General features: G+C 36.1%; 1 protein-coding gene and 1 long non-coding RNA gene across 4 annotated transcripts in view; one reads left to right on the top strand and one right to left on the bottom strand.

Moving 5' to 3' along the window:
* Positions 1-14,217, bottom strand: part of grik4 (glutamate receptor, ionotropic, kainate 4) — a 454,114-nt gene that overhangs the window by 361,346 nt on the left and 78,551 nt on the right. The window lies entirely within an intron of this gene.
* The window catches only part of LOC310730450, a 198,309-nt gene continuing 186,534 nt past the window's right edge, over positions 2,443-14,217 (top strand). The window contains exon 1 of the long non-coding RNA XR_014534837.1: positions 2,443-2,480. This is a non-coding gene — a long non-coding RNA (uncharacterized lncRNA). The remainder of the gene's footprint in view (positions 2,481-14,217) is intronic.

Here is a 14,217-nt window from a genome sequence, read left to right on the forward strand (position 1 = left end):
CAACCAAATTAAAATTGTATTTGTCACATTTGTTATATACAACTGGTATGTATGGAAGCCCGTTTTCGCCACTATATTAAAAAAAAAAAAGGTAACTGCAACATTTTATCTCTCAATTTGATCTTACAAAATTGTTGCAAATAAGTTCCCCCAATTCTGACTTTTTCTCAGAATTATGAGATATAAACTCGCAAGTGCGAGAAAAAAGTGTAAACCTCTACACTACAACTGTGCCACCTACATCATCTGGAGCAGTTCAGAATCAATATTTATCCAATAACATGACAAAAACAACAAAATTTTAATAAAATACATCATACTGACCAGAGATTATCTATAGACAAACGCACTGCAACCTGCAAGTGCACCGCCGTGGATCGGGGTCGCTCCGATCCCTTGTTTAGACAACTCAAGTTTGCAAAACTTCTGTGACTTCAAACACCAAATCGATCACTTGCAAATAACAGGCATGACCAGCAGTATAATTTGCAACAATTATCAGAGGCTGGAAGCAAGTGGTAGGGACTGGTCTGAAAGTGGCGAACAAACCCTTTCCCTGGCTGAGACAAGCTAGATAGCATTGGGGTTGGCCGACCTCTCCTCACGATGTCTCGATTTTCTGGAAAAGTTTTAAAAATTTTTAAGTATGTCTGAGACCAAATCAATTTATCCTCCTTAGTCAGCCATTTTCAGCCCAGGCTGAGACACAGTGGGTTTTATTAAAAATTGAATAAATAAAAAGAAACAAACTAACAAATAGAAAGAAACGGCATGTCGAGGTAGTGGGTTTAAAAAAGTTGAGATATTGGATTTTACAAAAAAAAAATGTAAACCCAACATCGTGTATTTTTTATTTTTTTTTAAGAGGAAAGCAGGTTGGCATAGTGGGTGTTATGCATCGAGTCTATCTCTAGTCCTTGTCCTTGTATTCTCCAGAACCATTCTTCAGCTGTGTCAACTACATTCAAATTTACACTTTTAAACATTTCAGACCATCAAGAAATACCCACCTAATATTATGAGACCATCTTGTGTCTTCAATCCACAAGTTCTTAGCTTCATTTTGGCAGAAACAACAGGATAATCGAATATTATTGTGCATATACAGTATGTGGATAATAAAAAGCCTCATCCTGCCACTGTTAACCACACGGATTTGACCTTGATTAAGCACAACATATCTAATGTCTTCTATCCCTTAAGAATCTTTTTTTGTTTGTACCTCAGAGTTAAAGTCAGAGAACAGAAATACATGTAGTTATTACATTTCAGTTCACCCTGAAGCCCTTTCTTATCTTGAAACCATAGTAATGGCTTGACTCCAACGCATTAGGAGTGATGTTTGCACTGGGAAGTGACGTTTGACGTTTCTGGGGAATCTTTGAAAAATCCCGATGCTCTTGGGCATGTTTCTGTATGCTTATTATTCCCACATTGCACCACATTGGTACTTTATGCATTTTTCTAGCACATTAGGATCTACTTGCTGTTTTACTAGCCTGTTTGTCCATGTCCTTCATCTTCCCAATAGTCAAAATTGCATTTTGAAGTGTCATAAACGTTAACTTAAGGTCCTTTATGAGCACAAAAGAAGGGTGTAGGCATGAATGTGAATTATGTTCATTAAAGAAAATATGCAAAAATGAGTAGAACATGGGAGACATGTAGGATAACCTCTTGCAATTCATCAAATTCTTTCAGTGCTGGTTGTAAACGTCGTTATGCCAGAATGTAAACGAACAAAGCAGTATCAAGAAATAAAATCTTCTACTAATTTGTTATTTTTTTTCGAAAATTTTGACGACATCAACAGTAGTGCATCTGCATCTTTTTAATTAATTTAATTTAATTTCTTTTTTTTTTTAAGAACAAATGCACAGTGGAAGTTGAATCAGTTTCAAGAAAACGACAGGAGAGGGCCTGTTCTTGTTCCCTTTTTTCTATGTCGTGTGTTAAATGATGGGAAACATTTTCAATATTGCACTATGACAGCTCTGGAATATGATATGCTTCTTCACTATATCCAGCTGTACATCACACACAACACACCTCACTACCCTCCAGTAGGTGCACTGGAAAAAATCATGCTGTCTGTAATGGCCCAAGTTTTTTCATAAGTTGTATTGAATGACATTTTAGAACCATAAATGTCTTTTGATTTCATTTTTATCTTTCGAAACATCATTACTCTTTAGCGTAGTTTAAGTATTATTTTAGATTCTTATATCTATTAAAAGCCTTAAGCTACACTTAATAGACAAATGTTTCGTGTAAAAAAACTAATTCAAAATCTGACATTTCAAATAAATGAAACCTAAACCGCAATTATAATGTCCACCTGTAATACGGACAAAAACGTGGAAGAATTTCAGAGAATCTCAGGGTATCTCAGGGTATCAAGGGTGTTTAAATTCAGGTACTGATGTAGGTGAGGAGGGCTGAGGTGCAGTCAGTGTTCCAATTCTTCCCAAAGGTGTTCAGTAGGGATGAGGTCAGAGCTCTCCAGCAGACCACTCAACATCTTTTACCCTAACCCATGTAAACCATATTTTCATGGAGCTCACTTTTTTGCACAAAGCCACAGATATGCTGGAGCAAGTTTGAGTCTCCTAGTTTAAGTGAATTCATGGATATCCTTTACAATTCAGTTCCTCCAACTTTATGGTAACAATTTGGGGAAGAAAAAGAAATTGGTGTCATAATACTTTGGTCCAAATAGTGTATGAAAATGTGTATTTGACAAATAGAATAAGTGAAAAGACATATAGGATGGACCTAATCTAAGAAAATCATTTACAAAAATCATGTTGAATTTAACCATTTTACTGCAGCTTAAGGTTTTTATCAAACAAGTTTTTTTAAATGCTTAACAGCTCTCTGGAACACAAAAATATGACTGCGTGTTCCATTAAGGAATTAATGAAACCATCTAAAATGTAAAAAAAAAAATATATATTCTCTGAAATTCTTCGTAGTTTTTGTTCGTATTACAGGTGGACATTATAGTTGCGGTTTAGTTTTCATTTATTTGAAATGTCAGATTTTGAATTAGTTTTGTTCACTAATGGTTTTGGACTGAATAATCATTCTGATATTGTTCAAAGCACACGTACTTATAAAATCTATGTTGTATCCATGATGGTGGTGAATTGAAATTATCGCCTGGATATTTGTATATGCAGCTTTGTACAAGCCACTAGAAAGTTTAAATTGCGATGTGTGGAAATCTCTTTGAAACTTGATATAAGGCTATCAGCCAATCTTAGGTTATTATTATTGATTCCTCTTAATGTTATTGATTTCAATTGGACACAATCCACTGGTCAACATTGGACTTGTTGTGGCATGGAGGAATTTTCTTGTGCCATTGCTAAAGGATTACATTAAGCTTTAGGTGTGTGTAGGACTTTTTTTTTTTCCTTTTTTTATCCTAATCCCCCAGATACTCTTGACCAAACTCGATTCTACAGATATTTTTGTTTGTTTGTTTGAACCAGTATGTAATATATTCTATAAAACTTGGATGCTCAACATATAAAAGGCATTTAAAGTAAACCTCAGCAATGTAAGCCAGAATAAAGCAGTTCTGGAAGGTCAGTAAATCTGACCACCTCTATGGTATTTTTTGTTCAAAATAATGGCATCCCAGTTCTTCCTTTTCGCTATGTGGAAAGGTTTCCTTTTTTTTTTAATGTTTTTTTATGATATCAAATTGTATCCATTGTTATGATATTCTCAGAAAACTATGTTTATTGAAAACAACCAAGAAATGTCTGTACTAGCTTAAACTAATATAAGATATATAAATATCAAGATAAGAATACCAGTTATCAAATGTGTAATTTGATAATGACACGCAGTTTAGTATAGTAAAGAATTGCATCTTGTTCTTAACTAATGTCAACTAATTACATAAATGTTATTATAAAATGTCATTACATGTGGGGCAAGAGCTGAATGGTTCTTCCGAGCACTAGAATACATAACACGCAGATTGTCTTCCTTGGGCAATATGAAAATTACAAACAGGTAATTAGTGTCCTACATAAACAAGTTCCTAGAATGATCTTGTATTCAGCTGCTAAAAAAAATAGGACCCTAGACTTAACCATATACAATCATTTTAATCTTCAGTTAACTTAAGTAACAGAAAATATTAAAAGCAGTTCATTAATATGTATTAGAATTTATTTTACCACAACGAAGAAAGAATAGTCATTTGCATCACGGCCTGCAATTTTTCCTGAAATTGCAATATATAAATCTATTTGGCGTAGAATTACTTTTATCCTACAGAGATGTTACTCTGTGACAAAGAGATTCAACTAATAATGGGCATAACATCTTGAAAGAATGCTGAAGACATAGCTTTTTATCCTAAATTGCTGTCTTGAATGCACTAATGTAGTGATTGCATCAATGAACAGTGATCACACAAACTGCTTCATCAGTCAATGTGACTGCGACAATGACAACAGTGACTGAACAGATATACAGATAACAAAGACAACAGTCACTAATAAGAAGAAATTGCTGCCATTTATTTTGGTTAATATTATATGTACACTGTCAGTCAAATGTTTTAAATACCTGGAGTTTTATTACAGTTTACTCACTAATATTGCCCGAGAACAAACCAAATGATACACCTTAATGGTGATTGTTAAACAGTCACTCTCAAATCCTAAGGGACTGTGAAGTGCTTTATTAAATGCAGGAACACCTGAGTAGCAAATCTAGGCCTATAAACACATACATAGAGCTATTACATATAAAAGATTAATATGTGTAGAAAAATACCTCACAATTTTGTGCAATAACAACCTCAATAACACTTTAACAATTTCGTCAGTGCAATATTACCTATTATGTGATTTGTTTAAAAAGGAAACTACTGTATTTCACTTTGTATTTATACACTGTACTGTATATATTTGACATTTCCCCACTGTGGAACAAAATAAATATATATCTTATTTTATGTGGCACGCACTTCCGTGTTGGCGGCCATCTTGCAGATTATCTCACCGGATTTCTTGACCCCTAGAGTACTGGTTTGAGAACCCTGCCTGGTTTGGTTACTGTTTTCCAGCCCTGTCACTGATTCCTGCTCCTGCCCTGGCTACCCTGATCCTGTTCTGCTCTACCTTCCCTGTTCTGCTTTGGACTGTGGACTGTTTTTCGTTTGTTTTTTTCTCAGCCTCTATTGCTCTGTTTGCTGACTCTCTGAATCTTGGACTGTTTTTTGGTTTTGTCTTTCCCTGCATTGCCTTGTATGCCTGTATTTCAGACCCTGGACTGTTTTTTGGACTGTGTTTTTGCCTTGCCCCATTGCTCAGTGTGTCTTTATTAAAGCCTGTTTTCTCCTTAACCCTGTCGCATCCTGCATTTGGGTCCTCACTCACCCAGTCACCCGTAGTGACTGACAACACGTTCCTATACAGAATGATAAATACTGTATGTTAGTCTTTTCCACTTAGATTAAGTCCAGTAACATAACATTTTCTTAATTAGGTAAAAATAAAAAAAAATAAAAATTTGTCCTCACATATACATAGTCCATCATTCACTTAGATTACTTAAAATGTAATTGTTACATACATGTACATTACAGAAGGGTGAATGTCTTTTCCTCTCATATTGCAGATTGTTAGGAAGCTGGGTTTAGAGCACAGGTCAGCTATGATACAGTGAGGATAAAGGTTCTTGCTCTAACAGTGGCAACTTAGCAGTATTAAGGGGCATGAACACCTGGCCTTTTGATTTTTTTCATATTATTTTTTACAGTTGAGCCACCACTGCATTAAATCATTTGCCAATTGATCAACTGCCACCATTTTTTATATATAATTTTTTTTTAAAAGGTCATATTTATGTTTATACTGAATATCATTCATTTATTCATTCAGTCATTTACTTGTTTATTGATTCCTTTTAATCATCTTCAATCATCATTATAAGCTAATCAAAGAAACAAGGCCTTGGAACATAGTGGGTCCAAAGCTTGTACCACACTTTGAATAGAAAGCTAGTCTATTGCAAGGTACCACACATACACACGTCCACACTCTGGCCATTTTAGCACAGTTGATCTACTCTTTTTGGAGGTGGAAGGAAACTGGAGAACCTGGAAGATCAAACCATCGACCCAATGGCTGTAAAAAGGTAACTTGTCCAAATGAATATAAAATATTTATATATAAACTGTATAAACTTTTTTTTTTTTATAACGAAAACCATAAATTACATTATAGCATTCATTTCCCGTAAGTCGGGTCACGGGGGCAGCAGTCTAAGCAGGCCCCCGCCTTCGACTGCTGCCCAATCCTCACAGCACCGTCCCTTACGGTCCCTCCTGCAGGTGGTGAGCCAACGGGAAGGCGGCCCCACGTCACTCCGACGTCACGGACCTTGATATTTCCCTCGTAAGGGACCCCCAGAGCGTAGAGGGTTAAGGGCCTTGCTCAAGGTCCCAAGAGTGGCAGCTTGGCGATACCGGGGCTTGAACCCCAGACCTTCCAATCGGCAACCAAGCGCCTTAACCGCTGGAGCCACCACTCCCTCTACATTATAGCATATGGAACTAATTTTCCCTGAAGCAGATTCAGTAAAGAGTACAGAGAATGAATATTAGCTATTAAACATTAGAGGACCATATTATTCCATATCAAATTAGCTATTGCACATTATAAAGCCATACTGTTCATATTATGCTTTGCTCTTTTACTGCAGTCATTATAGTGGGCCTGGTCACAGAACACATCAATGACAGCCCTAGGTCCTTTTTCATTGGGGACCCTGGAGTTTTAAGCCGACATGTACTATGACATCATACGTTAACAATAGTCAAATCATTACTTGTTTAACAGAGAATTTTGAGTTATAATATGTGTAACAGGGATAATAATAATGTTTTACAGAGAAATTGTTCACATATATGGAAGGACTTTTGAGTGTAAAAGTCCTGTTTTTCCTGTTATAGAGTCTAGTTTCATTTTTTATTCATTTCATTGTTGTAGCAATAAACACACCAGGAGGGCATTGTTCCTCTCCTTTAAATGTAATAAGAAAAATAACAGTTTTTCAGGTTAATGTATAGTGCATTGCATAAAAAGACAACAAAATGGTAAGACAAAGAACCAAAATAAACACAACCTGAGTGCAAGACAAAGGCAAAACAATGGCTGATGTGCAGGGTGTGATTTTAATACATTTGCTCATTAATGACAAATGTGACACAGGTCAGACAGTCATGTGACATTAAAGTGGCTGAGTTCAAGCTTCAGCTGCAAAATCCAAACTGTGCACAGTGACAACCCAAATACTAGAAACCAGTGGTGTATGTTATGCTTAAAAAGGGGGCAGCAAATAACCAAACTGCAACGTGAAAAAAAAACAAAAAACAATGTGCATGGTAAAAACTGGAACCGTTAATTATTCATGGAGAAGAAAAACAGGAAGAAAACCCACCAGCTCCAAAAAGAATGAAAGTTCAGGTGCAAGATCAAAACTCTCCATAGGCCATGTGCAAGATAAGTCAACAACCGGCGACCAGAAGGGACTTATTAACATAAAAGCAAAGTTTTACATGGTAAATCTCAGCAAGCCAGGGAAGCTGTTTACAGGGTACAAAGCCAAGGGAACCATCAAACACAGACGCTGAGTCTGATATCTCTTATCTGACATTCACATACACTCACCAATTAGGGCATAACTTTCAGTCTGTGCATGTGTTTTTATCTGACACTAATATACACTCACTAATTAGTGCATGCATTTCAGCTTGTGTAATAGTTGACCAGGGTATGCTCAAAATTCTAACCTTTATAGAATCAAGCATGCAGAACAGACCAATCATGTTGGGCCACAAGGGACTCAAATAGATAGTTGTGTACTTGAGTACACAATGTATTTAAAGATATTGCACACATATTTGTAGCCATTACATTAAAATGCAAATTTCAAGAAATTTATGAAACCATTTATTTTTTCCCAAAACTTTATATTACATCATATAAACATATTAAACCTGGTAAAAGCATTGTTTTAGAGGAGTTTTATTAGTGTCAAGGCACCTGTAAAGTTTTAGTTTGGGGTCTAAAATTAACATTCAAGAGTAATCAAAGATTGTAATAATTTATGTTGTTCATAAATTGCCTCTAACCATCTTGTTTAATCTGAACGTTGTGTGGAATTTGGAAATTTGTATAGGAATAATGAGAAAATGACTGCATTTGACCTACTCTATTACAGTGTGGTATATCAGCTCTACAGCGTGTGAAAGGAACGCCCTGTAATAATTGCCCAATGTATCACTGCTCCCGAACTCCCCGCCATTGAGCATATTCAATACAGTAGTTTCTATTCAGATCATGCATCATCAGCAGGGACTCCTCCCATCCCAGTCAACCTCCTTTTATTTTGTAGAAGATACAAAGACATTTGCACCAGAACCAGAAGGTTCAGGGCTATATTTTTCATACAACTACCACTCTACTCTCCACTGCAGTGAACTGACACTGATGTCTCACTGATGCTTTACTGCTTTTACTGCACGTAATCATCCTGTAGTTCCGCTCCACCCCGTACATTCTGTATGATTTCTGTATAATTATAACCGTAAATATGTGTATATATATATATATATATATATATATATATATATATATATATATATATATATATATATATATATATATATATATATAGTGGTGTGAAAGTGTTTGCCCCTACCTGATTTCTTAAATTTTTTTAAGAAGGATTCAACTTGGGTTCTGCAGAAAGACACTGATACAAAACACACCAGCAAGTCCACCTCTGAATGGCTAAAGAAATACAAAATAAATACTTTGAAGTGGCCTAGTCAAAGTCCTGACCTGAATCCTATTGAGATGCTGTGGCTTGACCTGAAAAGGGTGGTTTATGCTCAAAAACCCTCCAATGGGGCTGAATTACAACAATTCTGCATAGATGAGTGGACCAAAATTCCTCCACAGCACTGTGACAGACTCACTGCAAGTTATTGCAAACACTTGATTGCAGTTGTTGCTGCTAAGGGTGGCCCAACCAGTTATTAGGTTTAGGGGGGCAAGCACTTTTTTTTTTCCTCAATAATAAAAACCCTAATTTAAAAACTGCATGCTGTGTTTACTTGTGTTATCTTTTACTAATATTTAAATTTGCTTGATGATCTGGAACATTAAAGTGTGACAAACATGCAAAAACATAAGTAATCAGGCCAACAATTTTTCACACCACTGTATATACTCTGCTGGCCTAAACACTATCAGAAGCACTGACTTACATTTACAACCTAAATTCTTCCTAAATATTTGTTCCATGAAATTTTATTAATTTATTTCCAACAGTTTCTTCTCTTCATTTTGTAATGTTTCTCTTGGCTGCACTGCTTCAGTACGTGTATGTGGATGTTAGATTTTTTGTCCAAGATTTCAGGCTCTATGTGCTGCCATGTCAATCTAATCTGCCCAGGGCCTGCAAAGTCTGTACTGCTGGCTCTTTGGCCATAGAGACTATTAGCAACAGGTCTGTTTAATCAGATTTCATATTCACTTCACAGGGCAGCTAGCTGGCCCAGAATAGAGTCAGCATTTTTCCCTCCTCTGATTGGTTGGTCAGAGGGAAACTGTTACAGCCACTGCAAAACATGTCTGTAGCGCTCTGAACACATTGATACATCTGAGTTAGACTTTTTTGTGCCTATGGAGGAAGAAAAATTTATTTGGTCTTGGACATTTATAAAAATACATTTTGAAGAAAAGCTAGACACCATGAGGAGGTTGGCCAACCCCGAAGCTAGCTAGCTTGTCTCAGCCCAGAAAAGAGTTTGTTTGCCACTTCCAGACCAGTGAAAACGAGCGATACCATTGTCTTACAGCCTCTGAGGAGCGGTGCAAATTATGAGTCTCTGGTGAGTAGGTTGTATTTTATTTAAATTTTTAATGTTTTTGTCATGTTATTAGACAAATATTGATTCTGAACTGCTCCAGATGATGTAGGTGGCACAGTTGAGCTGGTAGTGTAGAGGTTTGGAATTGTCTTAACTGGGTTTCTTGCTTTAGTAAAATGGTATTCACCCTCCATACACAAAATGCCTCTCTCTCTCTCTCTCTCTCTCTCTCTCTCTCTCTCTCTCTCTCTCTCTCTCTCTCTCTCTCTTTAAGGCCACGCGTTGTTATATTGTTTTTGTATAGTATTGATGGTTTCTATAATTGCGATGTGATAGTGGTGGTATTAAAAGGTGGATTAAGTCTGTCCTCACTGAAGGACCAGGTACCAAATGCATGGCTCGCCACTGATACACACACACACACACACACACACACACACACACACACACACACACACACACACACACACTATATTGGCAAAAGTTTACAGACACCTGGTCATAAGTATGGTATGTGCTTTTACTGCATCAAATTCCACATTTAGTCGTGATTTGTTCCACTCTTCTGTGTAGATGTTCCACTTGATTTGGGAGTGTGCTTGTGGGCATTTGTGTTAGTAAAGTCAGGTACCGATGTAGGTGAGGAGGCTTGGGGTGCAGTACGTGTTCCAAGTCACCTGAAAGGTGTTCAGTAGGGTTGAAATCAGAGCTCTATAGCAGTCCACTCAAAATCTCCAAACCATATAAACCATATCTTCCTGAAGCTTTCTTTGTGCATAGGTGCATTGCCATGCTGGAACAGGTTTCTGTTTCCTAGTTGAAGTGAACTCAAAATTTTATTATACCACATCCAAAGGCATTCTATACAATTGTGTGCCTCCAACTTTGTGGTAACATTTTGAAGAACAACAACATATGGCAGGAAAGGTCAGGGGTTCCAATACATTTGTTCATATAGTGTATATTCTCTATATCTTATATATTGTTCTCTACCTTTAAATTAACATAATAAAATGTTATTACACTGCATTTAAATAGAATATTTCACAAGCTGCAAAAACATTACACCACTGTAAATATGCATCGACAGATACGTCTTAATTGGCTAAGTAAAACTACATCAGTGTCAATAACATGAGGGTAAAGATTTATTTTCCTTTAAAAATTATAATTTACAGTATATATTCCACAAGCAGCAATGGAGGCAGGCCCTCATACACACCTCTTACACACAGTTCTAAGGCAGGCATTTATTACCCCATCCCAACTGTTTAAATACATTTTATAGGCCATGATAAATGAGATGAGAGTGGTTAATGCTAATACAACAACCATCACAGAATTGTGTTAAATAATGATTATCAATTAACATTACATGTAACTGTTAAACACCCATACGCACATTTACTAAGCACCAGTGGGTTTTCCTTTTCCTAATCACCCACTTACTTATGATAACTAGACCATTTTCCATTTTCTGTTTTTCCCTCTGTAAAATCACACACTTTAAAACCACCCACTCGACAATCAACCAGTGTGTAACCAATCTCTTTCTCTCTAAAATCACTTACTTCCTAATCCCACTCTATAATCACACAGTGCATAACCCTCCCTGTCCATTTGAATAAGAAAAATGATGGTGGTAATCCTACAAATGAAAAAAATCACACAGGGGGAAAATGACCAATTAGCTTAATATGTACCTCCAAAATTATCATATCATATGCTATAGGGTAGAGGCCCACTTCCAACAACTCATAAAACTTCAAGAAAACAATAAAAATGCAATAGTAGACAAATGAGTAGTCCACCATTGTGGGAAAATTAATTTATAATCTCAGGCAAGCACTTTATACATTCATAAAACCTGGTGGACCCCATGCATTACTCTTATGTACCTAAAGTTTTAATATTTTGGGCTCGATTTGATCTGCCTTTAGTTTTATCAGGAGCTGATCTCTGCACCTATTCATGCCAGTGCCTGGGCCTTTGAAATAGTTTGATGGCAAGAAAGCTTTTCTGCTTTGTCACATAAAAGTTCCTAAAATGTAAGAAAATCTCAAAAATAGATTACCCATCTGAGCTAACGGTAAATAAGCAAATAAATAATATGAAAATAAACCAAACAATTAGAACTTAATGAAAATACACATGCAAAAATACACATTGGAACTGCACTCTCAGCTGGTCAAATATAGAGGATATTTCACAAGATTTCCTATATGACCAAAAGGACTCCAGATCCTTGAACATCCATTCATAAATCAGATATTTATATTGAGTTGAGTTATTTCCCTTTTTGCTGCATATCCTCTATGCTTTTACAGAAGGTTTTAACTCGTTTTTCAAATGTGGCTGCAGGGATTTCTGGTCATTCTATTTCACGAGCTACGCAGTGACGTCTAGAAAGCAAGCTTGGCATAAAGTTGATATTCCAGTTCATCCCAAATGTATTTAGTGGGATTGGGGTCAGGGCTCTGTACAGGACACTAAACTTTTCTCACTTCAACCTTCAACTATGTTTTAATAGACCTCATTTTGTGCACAGGGACATGCCATGCTAGAACATGTTTGGAGAGCTAAGTTCCACTGAAGTAAAATCTTTATTCAGCAGTATACAACGGTATTATGGACAATTGTTTGCTTTCAATTTTGTTGTAGCAGTTTTGGGAAAAAACGCATACAGAATGGGTGTTAATGCTAAGCGTCTACATCTCATTGCCATATAATCATGTAAAAGGCCTTCAGTCAAATCAAACAAATCCTGAAATGGTAAATTAACCATTGATAGACTATAATATAAAAAACTATAATGAAAGCAACTAAGTAATTATATAGTTTAGCTACTTTAACAGTACAGTATATCTGATCTGAAAAGCCAGTTGCACAACACACTACAATATTTATCTACACTGCTGTTTATCCACCCTTATATGTTCATGCTTTAAGCTGGGACATTTGGGAATAAAACGCTTAATAAGGCTTTCATAAATTTGTGGTTTTCTTTATGCCCAGTGTATGTGTGTCAGGCGGAAGAACGTGCCAGATACCGAAGTGCAATTCACAAAGGTTTTTAATGAAGAACAAAAGGGGAAGGCAGAAAACGGCAACCAGAACAAAAACTCCAGGTTTACTAAACCTGGTGAAAGCTATGACCAGAAAGTTCTAAGAACTAATAGAGTCCCGCAAACAAGAAGGACCAAACCAGAAACGTAGTGTTCGTAGCTTGGGTAGTCCAGCAATGTTCATCAGCCTAAGCTGTAGAACGGACAATGAGCTGGTGGGTGAACGGATGTTATATAGCGAGGGGGCTGATGAGTGCCAGGTGTAGATGATTAGTAGGTAGGAGAGCTGCTTGGAGTGATAGGTGGGTTAGGTGAAGGTGTGGCTGGTGGATCCCTGACAATGTGCTCTAGCTTTTTTTTTTTTTAAATGTCTATAAACATTATTTGTCCTATTGTACGGTATTCATGGAGTATTGCGTACAACCGGCTTACTAATCTCCAACATTCAAGACAAAAAGGGTGAAATATCACACCAGTTAAAAAATCTCATTAATAATAATTAGATTAAATATAAGTAATTCTGCCACAAAAATCACAAGCAGTTAAGAATCAATACTAGTAATATTTTACTTATCATGCATCGCTACAAACGTTTTTATTGGGTATCTCCTTCAAGACATGCAATCTACTAAACACTGGGGGAAACGAGGAAATGAAATATTTTTCCATAAACCACTATTGATACCTGACATAAATACTTTTTTTTAATTTTCTAGTGGTAGAAGCACTTCTACAGTAATGGAATAACATCAATGGCATTGCTGTTACAATTGCTAGTTGTCACTGAATAGCAATGATTGAATCAAGGGGAGTCTACACTTGAAGAACTTGTAGCTCATGAAATGAATGAAATTGTAGTTAGAAACTATGTTCTCTCCAAACCGTTTGTCTTCCATTGATTACTGTAAATTAAAAATAGAAATATAAAGAGACATTGGTTTGAAAGACAATTTACTATTAAAATATAAATATCACTACAAAACTCTATTTCTGTCATAATAAGCACTAATGTCTACAAACAAGCATGTAGAAATTATTTGAAGCTTCCAAATATGTAACATGATAAAAAATGATGTCTATATTTTAAGGTTGTTGTTTGATGCGTGATTTATTTTGAGTTATTTTTTTTCATTTCATTCATTTTATTTTTACATCCGCCAGGCTAAATGAGACAATTCTGTTCTGTGTTAGCATTGTACATTTATTCTGTTGCTAACATAATAAGCTTCATCATCAATAGTG

The sequence above is a fragment of the Silurus aristotelis genome (assembly GCF_946808225.1).
Source record: "Silurus aristotelis genome assembly, chromosome: 8".
Taxonomy (NCBI): domain Eukaryota; kingdom Metazoa; phylum Chordata; class Actinopteri; order Siluriformes; family Siluridae; genus Silurus; species Silurus aristotelis.